We start from the raw sequence: 13,142 nt of genomic DNA, 5'->3' as shown, positions 1-13,142 counted from the left end.
CAGGGCCTGTAAGACAGAGTTGTTCTGCCTGGCCTTTGGCTTGGAATCAATTTGATCCCCTTCCCCTCTTTCTTTTTTCCTTTCTCCTTCTGTGATGGAACTCCTATTTGGGGACTTCCCTGGCTTTTTTCTGGCCCACATAGGACCAGTCTGAATAGCTGGCCTTGGTGAAGATTTGACGTTTTCATCCCCAAAAAGTTTTTGATTTGAGTTTCTATTGAAATGAGGCTGCATTTTAATGTTTTAATGTTGTATTTTAATCTTGTTTTTAAGTTGTATCTTAATCAATTGTTTTATATCTGGTGTTAGCCGCCCTGAGCCCAGTCTTGGCTAGGGAGGGCGGGGTATAAATAATAATAATAATAATAATAATAATAATAATAATAATATTGTATCCAAACTTTGCACAATTAGATACCCTTCTGAATCAAGTTGGTGGATTAAACTTTTAAAAACTGCATTGCTTTTTTTGGTGTCTTCAAATTCCTGAGCAACGGCAGTTACAAGGCTGCCAGCAGACTTATAAATTATGCCAATTTGCTTTTATTTTTTAAAAAGGTGATTTTAGCTATTTTGCTTAATATACTTGAGTTTAGAAACCATTCCGATAGGCCCAGGGCGATGGTGAACACTGAAGCCTTGCCCCTGGTGGCTTGAAATCTACCTGCTCTGCTCTCCTGGTTTCTGAGATATTAGCAGGTACAGGATTACTCATTTGCTTCCAATATGTTTGCAGCTGTAGGTGTTAGAAACTTAATTTAGAGTGCTTAACTGTGACAGCATCATGCCCTTTGGGCCTGCCCTTCTGTTAGCAGTGGCCTCAGGTGGCAGATGGGAGGGTGGGGCGGTGGCAGCAGCACCCTCCCCCAGCCCTTTCAGTTGCCCCCCCCCCCCCCGCGGCCTAGGACCCACGTACCTACGGGACCGCCTCTCCTGGTATGCCCCGCGGAAGACCTTAAGGTCCACAAATGACAACATTTTGGAGGTCCCAGCTCACAAGGTGGTTAGACTGGTCTCAACTAGGGTCAGGGCCTTTTCAGTACTGGCCTCAACTTGGTGGAGCACTCTATCACAAGAGACTAGGGCCCTGCGGGACTTGACATCTTTCCGCAGAGCCACCTTATGGTTTTGATCTATGGGCTACTTTTAAAATGAGGCTGCACCTCCCACTTTTAAAATGTCCCTGCACCTCCCGTCTCATCTCTCAAGCCTCTAGCATTGCCTGGCAAGGGATGGCTACCTAGGACAGGGTTTTCACAGGACCAGTTGCTACAGGCTGCGGGCAGTGAAAAAAGAGCACCCTGGTCCTCTGCATAATGGAAAAGGGGGCACACAAAAGCCAAAGCCCCACAAAGCCCAATGCAGCCATCACAATAATATCAAAACATGCTCCAGCTCAACTCCCACTCCAGCTTTGCAGAACCACTTTACAATCAACTGCCCCGGGGGAAAGGTCCTAGTGTTTATTGCATGTATCCATTTTTTTTAACATAGAGTGGTACCTTGGTTCTCAAATGCCTTGGTACTTGAACAACTTGGAACCCAAACACTGCAAACCCAGAAGTGTTCCAGTTTGCGAACTCTTTTTGGAAGCCAAACGTGCTCCGTTTTGAGTGTTATGCTTCCGTTTTGAGTGTTGCACTGAGGTCTGTCTGTTTTTGCTATTTATTTTGCATTTTTATTTCTGCGGCTCTTTTTTGTGTGACTGTGTGGAACCTAGTTCAGCTACTGACTGATTGATTGTGTGACTGCAGTACATTGTTTATTGCTTTCATTTTATGGATCAATGGTCTCGTTAGATAGTAAAATTCATGTTAAATTTAACAATTCATGTTAAATTGTTTTAGGGGTTGTTTTTAAAAGTCTGGAACAGATTAATCCATTTTGCATTACTTTCTATGGGAAAGCGCACCTTGGTTTTGGAACGCTTTGGTTTTGGAACGGACTTCTGGAAGGGATTAAGTTTGAGAACCAAGGTACCACCGTACTGTAGTTTAATGTTTCTTCTGAGCTGCCTTGCAAGGATCTGTATCCTGAAATCATTGTAATAAACAAGCAACAGCAATACCATGCAATTGATTCGGGTGAGGTCCTTTCCCAAGTTCTATCTGTAGGAAAGTTGTGTCGTGCACTGAGAAAGACAGGACCTTCTCGATGTTGGTGGCCCATCTTTGGAACGCTTTCCCAATTGAGGTAAGACTGGTGCTGCTATTGTACACCTTTTTGGAGGCAGGTTAAGACGGGTTTCTTTTTGCCCAGGCTCTTAAAATGTAGTATTGTTTCATCTGATTGAATCATTTTTGGTTTATTACTTTTCAGGTTTTTATTAGGTTGCTTTGATTTTTATACAAGGTGTGACCAGAAAGTAGGGTGAATAATGAGAAATGCTGGATTCGTGAAGACACATGTCCGTATCTCAGTTAATATACCTGCACGTCTCGGCATTTGTTGACAGGCCTACATTCATGCGGTAGCGTTTAGTAGCTGTTAATAGTGCAGTGGTTTTCCCAGTAGTGATGTATGGAAGTGAGAGCTGGACCATAAAGAAGACTGATCGCCGAAGAATTGATGCTTTTGGATTATGGTGCTGGAGGAGACTCTGGAGAGTCCCATGGACTGCAAGAAGATCAAACCTATCCATTCTGAGGGAAACCAGCCCTGAGTGCTCACTGGAAGGACAGATCCTGAGGCTGAGGCTCCAATACTTTGGCCACCTCATGAGAAGAGAAGACTCCCTGGAAAAGACCCTGATGTTGGGAAAGATGGAGGGCACAAGGAGAAGGGGACGACAGAGGATGAGATGGTTGGACAGTGTTCTCGAAGCTACCAGCAAGAGTTTGACCAAACTGCGGGAGGCAGTGGAAGACAGGAGTCCCTGGTGTGCTCTGGTCCATGGGGTCACGAAGAGTCGGACAAGACTAATCGACTAAACAACAACAACAAATAGTGCAGTGCGTCGTGATTGAAAATGGAGCGGAAAGTCAGTACGAAATTCTGTTTCAAATTGGGTAAATAGGCATCAGAAATCCATGAAATGCTCACAATTGTGTACAGAGATGAAGCTGTAACTTGAAAGACAGTGTATGAGTGGTTTAAGATCACAAACCATCGAAGATTACCCTCTGTCTGGCAGACCATCGACGAGCAGAACAGCAGCAAATGTTGACAGAGTTCGTGGGTTATTGATGCGGGATCGGCGTTTGTCTGTCCGAATGATGGCGGAAGAATTGCATATTCTGCGTGAAATCGTTACTGAGATTACTGAGTTGTCCCGCCCTCCATATTCTCCTGATCTGGCCTCACCGGATTTCTTTCTTTTTCCAAACCTGAAATCTGCACTGAAAGGGCACAGATTTTCCAACATTTCACACATCCAAGGTGCTGTGATGAGGGAATTGAAAGCAGTACAAAAAGAAGAACTTTCCAACAGTTCTATGAACATTGTCAATGGTGCATTGTATCAGAGGGGGCCTACTTTCAAGGTCTGTAAGGTATGTATGTTCAAATATTTCTCGCTGTCCGATTTCTGTGACCATTCACCGAACTTTCCAGTCACACCTTGTAGTTTGTTTTAAGATTGCATTGCCATATGGATTTTTAGGTACACTGCCCTGGAATCCATGTTGGGATAAAGACATGGTTTGTAAAATGTCAAAATAAATGAAATGCATTGACTATTGAGAGTCCTGAATCCTTGTGTTACCTTTTAACCAGCACTGGAACACATCCGTCCAGTGTCCATTTGTCTGTGCTTTAAAAATTTCTCCATTTGTTCCAACAGAAAACTCAAATGAGTTGCCTCCCTGTTTTTTGTTTTCTAACAGGGCAATCGAGTATATCTGCACTCAGAAGTGAGGCCCATTGAGTTCAATGGGGCTTACTCTCCAAAATATAGGGACACTCTTGCATGCCTGAAAATGTTCTTCCTGCTGCCCCCTATCCCACTCACAAACCCCTCTTTTCTTCTGGAAACCCCAAAGAAACCAGCTCCTCCCACTTTTACCCTGAAATTGACCCTGAAATTCTATCCTGGATTTACCCTGAAATTGTGAACTCTCCTCCTTTGACGTGCTTCTGACAGAGCAGAAAGGAAGCATATGTAGGTTGCCATAGGTCCTCTTTTTCCAGGACACGCCCTCTTTTTCATGGGTAGAGTCATCCATAGTGTTAAAAGCTGGCAAATGTGTCCTCTTTTTTGCTCTTCAAAATATGGCAACCCTACATTTGGACAAGCAGAGACCTGCCTCAGTTCCCAGCAGGTCTCTAGTTTTGCATTTCATTCTGTCCATTCCATCTTTCTTTTCTCACATACATCCCCCGCCCTCTACACAGTGGTTATAATCCTTTTGATATGATAGGTAAAGGTAAAGGGACCCCTGACCATTAGGTCCAGTTGTGGCCGACTCTGGGGTTGCGGCGCTCATCTCGCTTTATTGGCCGAGGGAGCCGGCGTACAGCTTCCGGGTCATGTGGCCAGCATGACTAAGCCGCTTCTGGCGAACCAGAGTAGCTCACGGAAACGCCGTTTACCTTCCTGCCGGAGCGGTACCTATTTATCTACTTGCACTTTGACATGTTTTTGAACTGCTAGGTTGGCACTATATTCTGTCTGACACTGATATGTCGTTTTAGGTTATACAGCAAATTTGTTCTCTTCTTGTTCTCTTCCATGCTAATATATGCCCACAACCTCATCTTATCTTTCTGACCCTCCATGCTTAGGGCGGCGTACGTTTTTGTCTTTACAGTAACTCCTTGGGAGTGGTTAAGCTTCAAGGCTAAAGGAGGACTGAATCTAGATCTCCCAAAGTCCAACACCAGATCGACTGCACCACCAGGGCTCTTACACCTTTTGAACACAGGGGACGCAATGCATTTTTGCTGATAAGCAGATCTCACCGAGTGTTTGTCTTATTTCCAAGTGTGCGAGACACGAGGGTTGACAGCTGGCCAGCACTTGGTTACCTGCTCCTATTTCGGCCACACCTCTTCCAAGCAACAACACAAAGCCCCATCTGTCCCTGGTGCAGCTGACATTTCCTTCAAAACCTTCTGAACCATTGGAATATTTATAAATATTCCATTGCACCTCAGCAGACAAGCCAATGGCTAGGAAGGCCTCCTTCCAAATGACGAAATCTAGCAGAGCTCTCGCCGTCAATCACTGCAGATACGGAACCGCACCCCAGGTAGCAAAAGGGGCTGCTGTCCAAATGGTTGTCGGAGCCTCCCACTTTCCGCTTCCAACCCATTCACGTATGGGAGAAAAGGAGGTGAATCTTACCCAGTGCTTGAATTTATCTTTCTGCTCCACAACATTACCCAATCCTGCATGAAAGATACATAAAAGGTAAAGGTAAAGGGACCCCTGACCATTAGGTCCAGTTGTGACCGACTCTGGGGTTGCGGTGCTCATCTCGCTTTATTGGCCAAGGGATCCGGGTCATGTGGCCAGCATGACTAAGCCGCTTCTGGTGAACCAGAGCAGCGTACGGAAATACCATTTACCTTCCTGCCGAAGCGGTACCTATTTATCTACTTGCACTTTGATGTGATTTCAAATTGCTAGGTTGGCAGGAGCAGGGACTGAGCAACGGGAGCTCACCCCGTCGTGGGGATTCGAACCGCGACCTTCTGATCGGCAACCCCTAGGCTCTGTGGTTTAACCACAGCGCCACCCACGTCCCTGAAAGATACATAGGGGATAGGAAAATGTCATTATATCTAGCCTCAGGTGCATGGTGGGTGAGCATGGCAAGGCTGTGGCAAGAGGGTAAGAAGATTGGTGGTCATGGGGGGTGGTAAAAGCTTTCTGGGAAATGATATATAATGAGTTAAAGAAAACGCTCCAGAAAACTTTTGTTAAAAAACCAGAGGCTTTTTTTGGTTAGGTATGATAGGTGAGGAACTACCAAAATCAAATAAAAGACTGTTTATGTATGCAACGATGGCAGCAAGAATGCTTCTGGCCCAGAAAGATTGAAAGAAGGAGAATGTCAGACCAAGCTGATGGAGTACGCAGAAATGGCAAGACTGATGGGAAAGATCAGAAACCAGGAAGACCAAGTATTTTTAAAAGACTGGAATAACTTTTTAATATATCTGAAAGACCACTGTAGACAGTTGAAATCATTGGCAGGAAAACAATGACACTTGTAAAGTTGAATGAACTTTGGTTACTATGATTATATAATAGATGGATCACAGTAAAAAATGCAGGGGGGGGAATTCAGAAATGGAACCCATGGAGGGAGGGAAGGAGGTCTGAAGGTTCAAAAGAACCTCTTATTTATTTATTTTTGGAATGGTTATGTTTATTGTGTATAACCTAATAAAACTAATAAAATAAACTAATAAAAAAATTATTTTTTTATTAATAAACGAGGGTCGGAAGAATGCCGTGCAGAGTCTGGGACGCTCCCCTCTCTCCTGCTCACACATTTCGAGGCTGAGGCCTCATTATAAGTCACATTCTGGGGCTGAACCTGGTAAACCCAAACTCCAATTAAGCCCTGCCTGTAAGGCAGTTAATATTTGGCAAGCCAAGGCTCCTTTCCCTTTGCAGCTGCTGCCCAGGGGGCCTTTCCCAAGAAGCAGAGCAAGGAGATAACAAAATCAGCCAACCACAGGCGTGTCCCAACCCTGCGGGGAGCTGCACTCTCACTTCCTCTGCTGCACACAGAACAATCTCCTCATTCAAAATTCCAGGTTCCTTCCAAATTGTCAAGCCCAGGGCAGCCGCTTCCTCACTGATTAGTTTGCAATGAACAGCGGGGCGCCTGAAGATGTAATGCTACTGCCTCCACCTCTGCAATGGCCTGGTGTGACCTTGCATAGACCCAGTGGCGTAGCGTGGGGGGTGCAGGGGGGGCGGGCCGCACCGGGTGCAACATCTGGGGTTAGGGCAAATCCATGGGTTAGGGGGCGCAAATCCACGGGTTAGGGGGCGCAAATCCACGGGTTAGGGGGCGCAAATTACTTGCCTTGCCCCGGGTGCTGACAACCCACGCTACGCCACTGCATAGACCCAAAAGAATCATTACTGGAAACCCTGGCTCTGTCAGACACCGGGGGAGATAGTTGCTCAGGGAAATTATCCCCACAAACAGATCCGAGTGCTCTCACCCCAAAGCAGTATAAAGTGGTACCTCGGGTTGCATACGCTTCAGGTTACAGACGCTTCAGGTTACAGACTCCGCTAACCCAGAAATACAGTGGTACCTTGGGTTAAGTACTTAATTTGTTCTGGAGGTCTGTTCTTAACCTGAAACTGTTCTTAACCTGAAGCACCACTTTAGCTAATGGGGCCTCCTCCTGCTGCTGCGCCGCCGGAGCCCGATTTCTGTTCTCATCCTGAAGCAAAGTTCTTAACCCGAGGTACTATTTCTGGGTTAGCAGAGTCTATAACCTGAAGCGTATGTAACCTGAAGCGTATGTAACCCGAGGTACCACTGTACCCTGGAAAAGACCCTGATGTTGGGGAAGATGGAGGGCCCAAGGAGAAGGGGACGACAGAGGATGAGATGGTTGGACAGTGTTCTCGAAGCTACCAGCATGAGTCTGACCAAACTGCGGGAGGCAGTGGAAGACAGAAGTGCCTGGCGTGCTCTGGTCCAGGGGGTCACAAAGAGTCGGACACGACTAAACGACTAAACAACAACACAACAACAATTTGGAGAGTAAGATGCTTCTCTCTCTGAATAGCCACATAAAAAATATTCCGGTTGGTGCTGGTTAAATGTTTAGTTGGGGTTGGTAGTTATTTTAATTTGCGTATAACTGTCTGTTGTTGTTGATTTCTGTTGATTTATTGGTATCTGAAGAAGTGTGCATGCACACGAAAGCTCATACCAAGAACTAACTTAGTTGGTCTTTAAGGTGCTACTGGAAGGAAAAAAAAAATTTTGTGTTGATTTATTGGTTTGTTTGTTGCTTGTATAGGATTTTTTTAAAAAGTTTGATGTTTTGTTGTGTTTTTATATACTGTATGTTGTCAGCTGCCCAGAGTGGCTGGGAGGAATAATAATAATAATAATAATAATAATAATAATAATAATAATAATAATTTCCTTACAATATCTGTGTCATAAACACCATGTTATGACTGTCTGGGCATCACCACTATGAACATTCCTAAAGTTACAACCACTGATCCCTAGGAAAGAATTACTCCATACAACACATTTCTACAATTCATGCTTATGAAAGAGGCACTTATACTGGAGATGAGGAGACCTCACAACCACATGCCAGGAGTAGAAATATAATTGAAATGGGGGTTGGGGGAATTCACATACATTCCTCAAATTGCCATATGAGAATGTTCTCTCCCAGCATTCATTTCAGCACAAGTATAAGTGACATTCCCAGAGCATAGATTGTTGCAAGTCATCCCAAACCTAGGCCTTTTTGTTGTTGTTAGAGCAGAGTTTAAAAAACTACAAGCTGCGTGTGCACACTCTGAACGGCATGCCTTCCTCTGACAGTCATCACAACACAAATATATTCATGCGTCTGACAAAGTGGACTCTGGTCCACAAAACCTTATGCCATCATAACTCCCCCCCCCCCTTTAAAGTGCTGCAAGACTCTCTTTGGGTATCACAAAGGCTGGAATCCAAAAGAGGTTTGTGGATTGTGCCCAATAGAGCTCTTTTACTTAAGCTGCCTTTGTTTGTAAAAATGTCCATATTTGCATCTAATCAAATGGTGCGTCCAAAGATGTCTATACAGTGGTACCTCGGGTTACATACGCTTCAGGTTACAGACTCCGCTAACCCAGAAATAGTACCTTGGGTTAAGAACTTTGCTTCAGGATGAGAACAGAAATCGTGCTCCGGCGGCGTGGCGGCAGCAGGAGGCCCCATTAGCTAAAGTGGTGCTTCAGGTTAAGAACAGTTTCAGGTTAAGTACGGACCTCCGGAACGAATTAAGTATTTAACCCAAGGTACCACTGTACAGTATTAGGGGAAATCGCTTGCAAAAGTCTGTTAATTGCATTAAAATATGTATTTTATGAGAAATTTCCACAAAATTGCTGGCAAATTCTCATAACCAGCAGGGGACTTTGTGTGGATGGAGTTCCAGTCCAGCTCTTTGTTTTTGTACATTAACTCCTTTTCTTGTTATAAAAGAAAAAAAATCCTATTAGAAAACAACTATATTGTGGGGTTTAAAAAAAAATTCCAGTGAATATTAAACATTAAAAAAGAAACAATTATTTAATTCTAAGTGTATGTTTTTTGCATATGGCTCCAGTTGGTGGGTGTTGGCTTCTAGTATAAAACAAAGATTCTACATGCCTAAAGTTTGCACATTCCTGTACTTGAATACAAGGAATAATCAGTAAATTGTGTGGTGGCACCTTAAAAAAACTAATAAATGTATTATGGTAGTGGTTCTCAGCTGGTCATCTGCGGACCTCAGGGGGTCTGTGGCACCATTCAGATAAGAAAAAATACCATAGAGATTTCAAAATGTTCAAGTCCATGGCATGGCTTTTGAAAAACAGGGGCTTTGCAGTACTTAGTTAATTGGGAACCACTGTATTATTGCATAAGCATCTTGTCAGTCTTTCAAATGCCACAAGACTTTTTTTCCTGAAATAAGCTGAAAATGTCTACCCCTCTAGAAATTGGAAGGTAAGAATTGTGCCTGGGAAACAGGGATTGTTTAGAACATAAAAGGTAAAGGGACCCCTGACCATTAGGTCCAGTCGTGACCAACTCTGGGGTTGCGGCACTCATCTCGCTTTATTGGCTGAGGGAGCCGGCGTTTGTCCGCAGACTGTTTTTCCGGGTCATGTGGCCAGCATGACTAAGCCACTTCTGGCGAACCAGGGCAGCGCACGGAAACGCCGTTTACCTTCCTGCCGGAGCGGTACCTATTTATCTACTTGCACTTTGACGTGCTTTCGAACTGCTAGGTTGGCAGGAGCAGGGACCGAGAAACGGGAGCTCACCCCGTCGCGGGGATTCGAACCGCCAACCTTCTGATTGGCAAGTCCTAGGCTCTGTGGTTTAACCCACAGCGTCACCTGCGTCCCTTATTAGAACATACAGCCCCCTTAAGACCACCTCAAGCCACTTAGGGACCCAGTGCTGGTCTTCATTTGCCCAAATGGTGGATCATGTTGTGAGATGCTGGCCCAACTGTTCTCCGTTCTCTCTGCTTTTGCATTCTTTGCCATGAACACGGACAACTTTTCCACCAAGAGTCAGCAGCAGCATTGCTACTCGCAGTTCCTCTGGCAGGAGGGGCAGTTCTGCTATTCCTCTGCAGCAAAGTCAAGCTTTGCTGTGAACTGGAAAGTCCCAAGGGAAAGTATTTTGACAGCTTGCACACATCTGATCGTAAGCTTCTGTGCAAGCTTTTGAAGCCAGAAAAGGCAGCGGAAGGAGGATCCCTGAGCTGCTCTGTCCTCAGATCTGAGGAGGGTGTAGCTTCAGATCTCAGCGGACAGAGAAAGAGAGAATCAAGGGAACAAATTCCCCTAGATTCTTTCTTGGAACAGGTGTACTATTAGGAGGGAGGGGAAGTTGAAAGGGGTGAATGTGGACTCTGTTTGCATCTCCAGCAAAGCATTTAAAACAGCAGGCAATTTCCAGAAAGTGAAATCCTAAAGTCTGCTCAGAAGCTGATCTCTGGGCCTGGGAGAACAGGGTTCAAATCCTCACTCAGCTGTGAAGTTAACTGGGTGACTGTGGTGCCCAGTTATGAACTCTCAGACCAACCTACCTTACAGGGTTGTTATGAGGATAAAACAAGAAGGGCTAGAGCTCTTGGTTTGGAGCTCTCGGACAGGAAGAGGAGTGTCCTAGATGGGGCTGGAGACATTGTGGGGAGTGCATGCCTTGGAAAATTCAAGGGAGGAGCCTAGAATATTACTGTATCCCAGTTCTTGGGAGGCAAATAGGATCTCGTCAGGGCTTGTTCTCTGTGGTGAGAAGAGACAGGGATTCAGGCAGAAAGTAAACTGGCCTCCCTAGATTCCTTCTCTCAGAGTCAGGCCTCTTGTTCCAGAACAAATAAGCCTCAGGAACAAACTGAGATTCCATGTTTCTCGCCCACCAATCCTGTGTGAAATTCTTTCGTAGAGATTCGCAACTGGGACGAATACAGCTCCGCCACAAGTACGGACTGGCTCCACAGGTGTGAATTCGGAGGTTTGCAGAGGGAGCTGTTGCTGTAACCTTGGCTTTCTCAGAGACCACTCAGGGGCAGCTAGGGGGCTGGCTGCCCCACCTCCTTCCCTTTCTGCCTCCTCAATAAGAATTCCCCCCACCAGAAAAAGCTGCCAGTCATTTTGTATTCCATGTGGCTGGGCAAACACATTTAAGTAAAAATGGCCTCCTTCATCAACAAAAATGGCTCCATTTAAGCAAGGGTTCTAGTTTTCTCCAAAACGAAAGCAGTGAAACTTTCCACTGCAGATGTGCATGGCAGGGTATAATTCGAACATTTAATCATAGAATCATAGAGTTGGAAAAGATCACAAGGGCCATCGAGTCCAACCCCCTGCCAAGCAGGAAACACCATCAGAGCACTCCTGACATATGGTTGTCAAGCCTCTGCTTAAAGACCTCCAAAGAAGGAGACTCCACCACACTCCTTGGCAGCAAATTCCACTGTCGAACAGCTCTTACTGTCAGGAAGTTCTTCCTAATGTTTAGGTGGAATCTTCTTTCTTGTAGTTTGGATCCATTGCTCCGTGTCCGCTTCTCTGGAGCAGCAGAAAACAACCTTTCTCCCTCCTCTATGTGACATCCTTTAATATATTTGAACATGGCTATCATATCACCCCTTAACCTCCTCTTCTCCAGGCTAAACATGCCCAGCTCCCTTAGCCGTTCCTCATAAGGCATCGTTTCCAGGCCTTTGACCATTTTGGTTGCCCTCCTCTGGACACGTTCCAGTTTGTCAGTGTCCTTCTTGAACTGTGGTGCCCAGAACTGGACACAGTACTCCAGGTGAGGTCTGACCAGAGCAGAATCCCTTTTGCACTGATAGAGAGAGGAGGCGCTAAAAGGGGGAAAGTGTGTGTGACCATTACCCTGAGCCCATTAATAGAATCAATTCCACTCACCTTGCTGGGTCTAGAGCCCAAGAGTCCTGGTTCCCAAGGATTCCCCAGAGTTATGGTTTGACAGCAGAGCTGAGCACACCAGGAAATTGAAGCAATAGGCAGCCTTGTCTCATGCATGTCATGAGGTCTGACCCAGCTGGGAAAAGAAACATCACACCCATGCCATTAGAACTAATTCCCTGCCTACTGACAGTCATGTCGTTCCACTTAGAACTGCTGCCCAGACCCTTGACATGAAGACAGTAAATATTATCATCAGTGCCGGCTCCAGGATTGCGGTAGTCTTGAGGCAAGGCACCTCCCATAGGACTTAATATTTTGGATGACATATAGAGTATGCACCAAGATCTCTCTCTCTCCCTGCCGCTCAGCTTCTGTGCCAAGTGAGGAGGGCAGCGATCACAGTGCAGTGGGTCTCTTGCCAGTCTTGGCAAACACCCAGCCCTCCAGTTCCCAGGGACCCCCATCCTCCCCCAGTAATGGAAGTGTGTCATAAAAGGAAAAGAGAAACACGAGAAACGACTCTGAGGAACTCATAGATGGTAAATAATGGAGGAAAACTTCACCTGTTGCATTTCTGCATGTTTTCCTCTCTGGGGATCTGAGCAGGGGTGCTTGTTTGCTTTCACTGTTCCACCTGCATAGCTGTAAACAAAGCCCTATACGGCCTCGGACCCTATACGGCCGGGACCACCTCTCCTGGTATGTCCCACGGAGGACCTTATGGTCTTCAAACAAAAACATCTTGGAGGTCCCGGGCCACAGGGAGGTTAGGCTGGCCTCAACCAGAGCCAGGGCTTTGTCGGCCGTGGCCCCGATTTGGTGGAACGCTCTGTCAGAAGAGACTAGGGCCCTGCGGGACTTGACATCTTTCCACAGGGCCTGCAAGACGGAGCTGTTCCACCAAGCCTTTGGCCAAGGCACAATCTGACCCCCTCCTTTGGTAATCCTCACATGACTCTAGCGCAATGGTTGCCATTAATTTGACTCTGAACTGATTTTAGAATGAATTGATTTTAGAATGCATTACAATTAATTGATTGTGATTTTATGTAAA

The 13,142-nt window shown here is 45.6% G+C and overlaps 1 protein-coding gene across 1 annotated transcript in view; it reads right to left on the bottom strand.

Annotated features, from left to right (window-relative positions):
• Positions 1 to 12,217, bottom strand: part of SLC38A5 (solute carrier family 38 member 5) — a 66,736-nt gene extending 54,519 nt beyond the window's left edge. Inside the window, exon 1 of the mRNA XM_083593590.1 lies at positions 12,086 to 12,217. The gene's annotated coding sequence lies outside the window, so the exon portion shown is untranslated. The remainder of the gene's footprint in view (positions 1 to 12,085) is intronic.
• Between the last annotated feature and the right edge of the window lie 925 nt (positions 12,218 to 13,142).

This window comes from Podarcis filfolensis (genome assembly GCF_964270895.1).
Source record: "Podarcis filfolensis genome assembly, chromosome: 17".
In the NCBI taxonomy this organism is placed as follows: domain Eukaryota; kingdom Metazoa; phylum Chordata; class Lepidosauria; order Squamata; family Lacertidae; genus Podarcis; species Podarcis filfolensis.
This window is presented reverse-complemented; position numbering and strand designations above follow the sequence as displayed.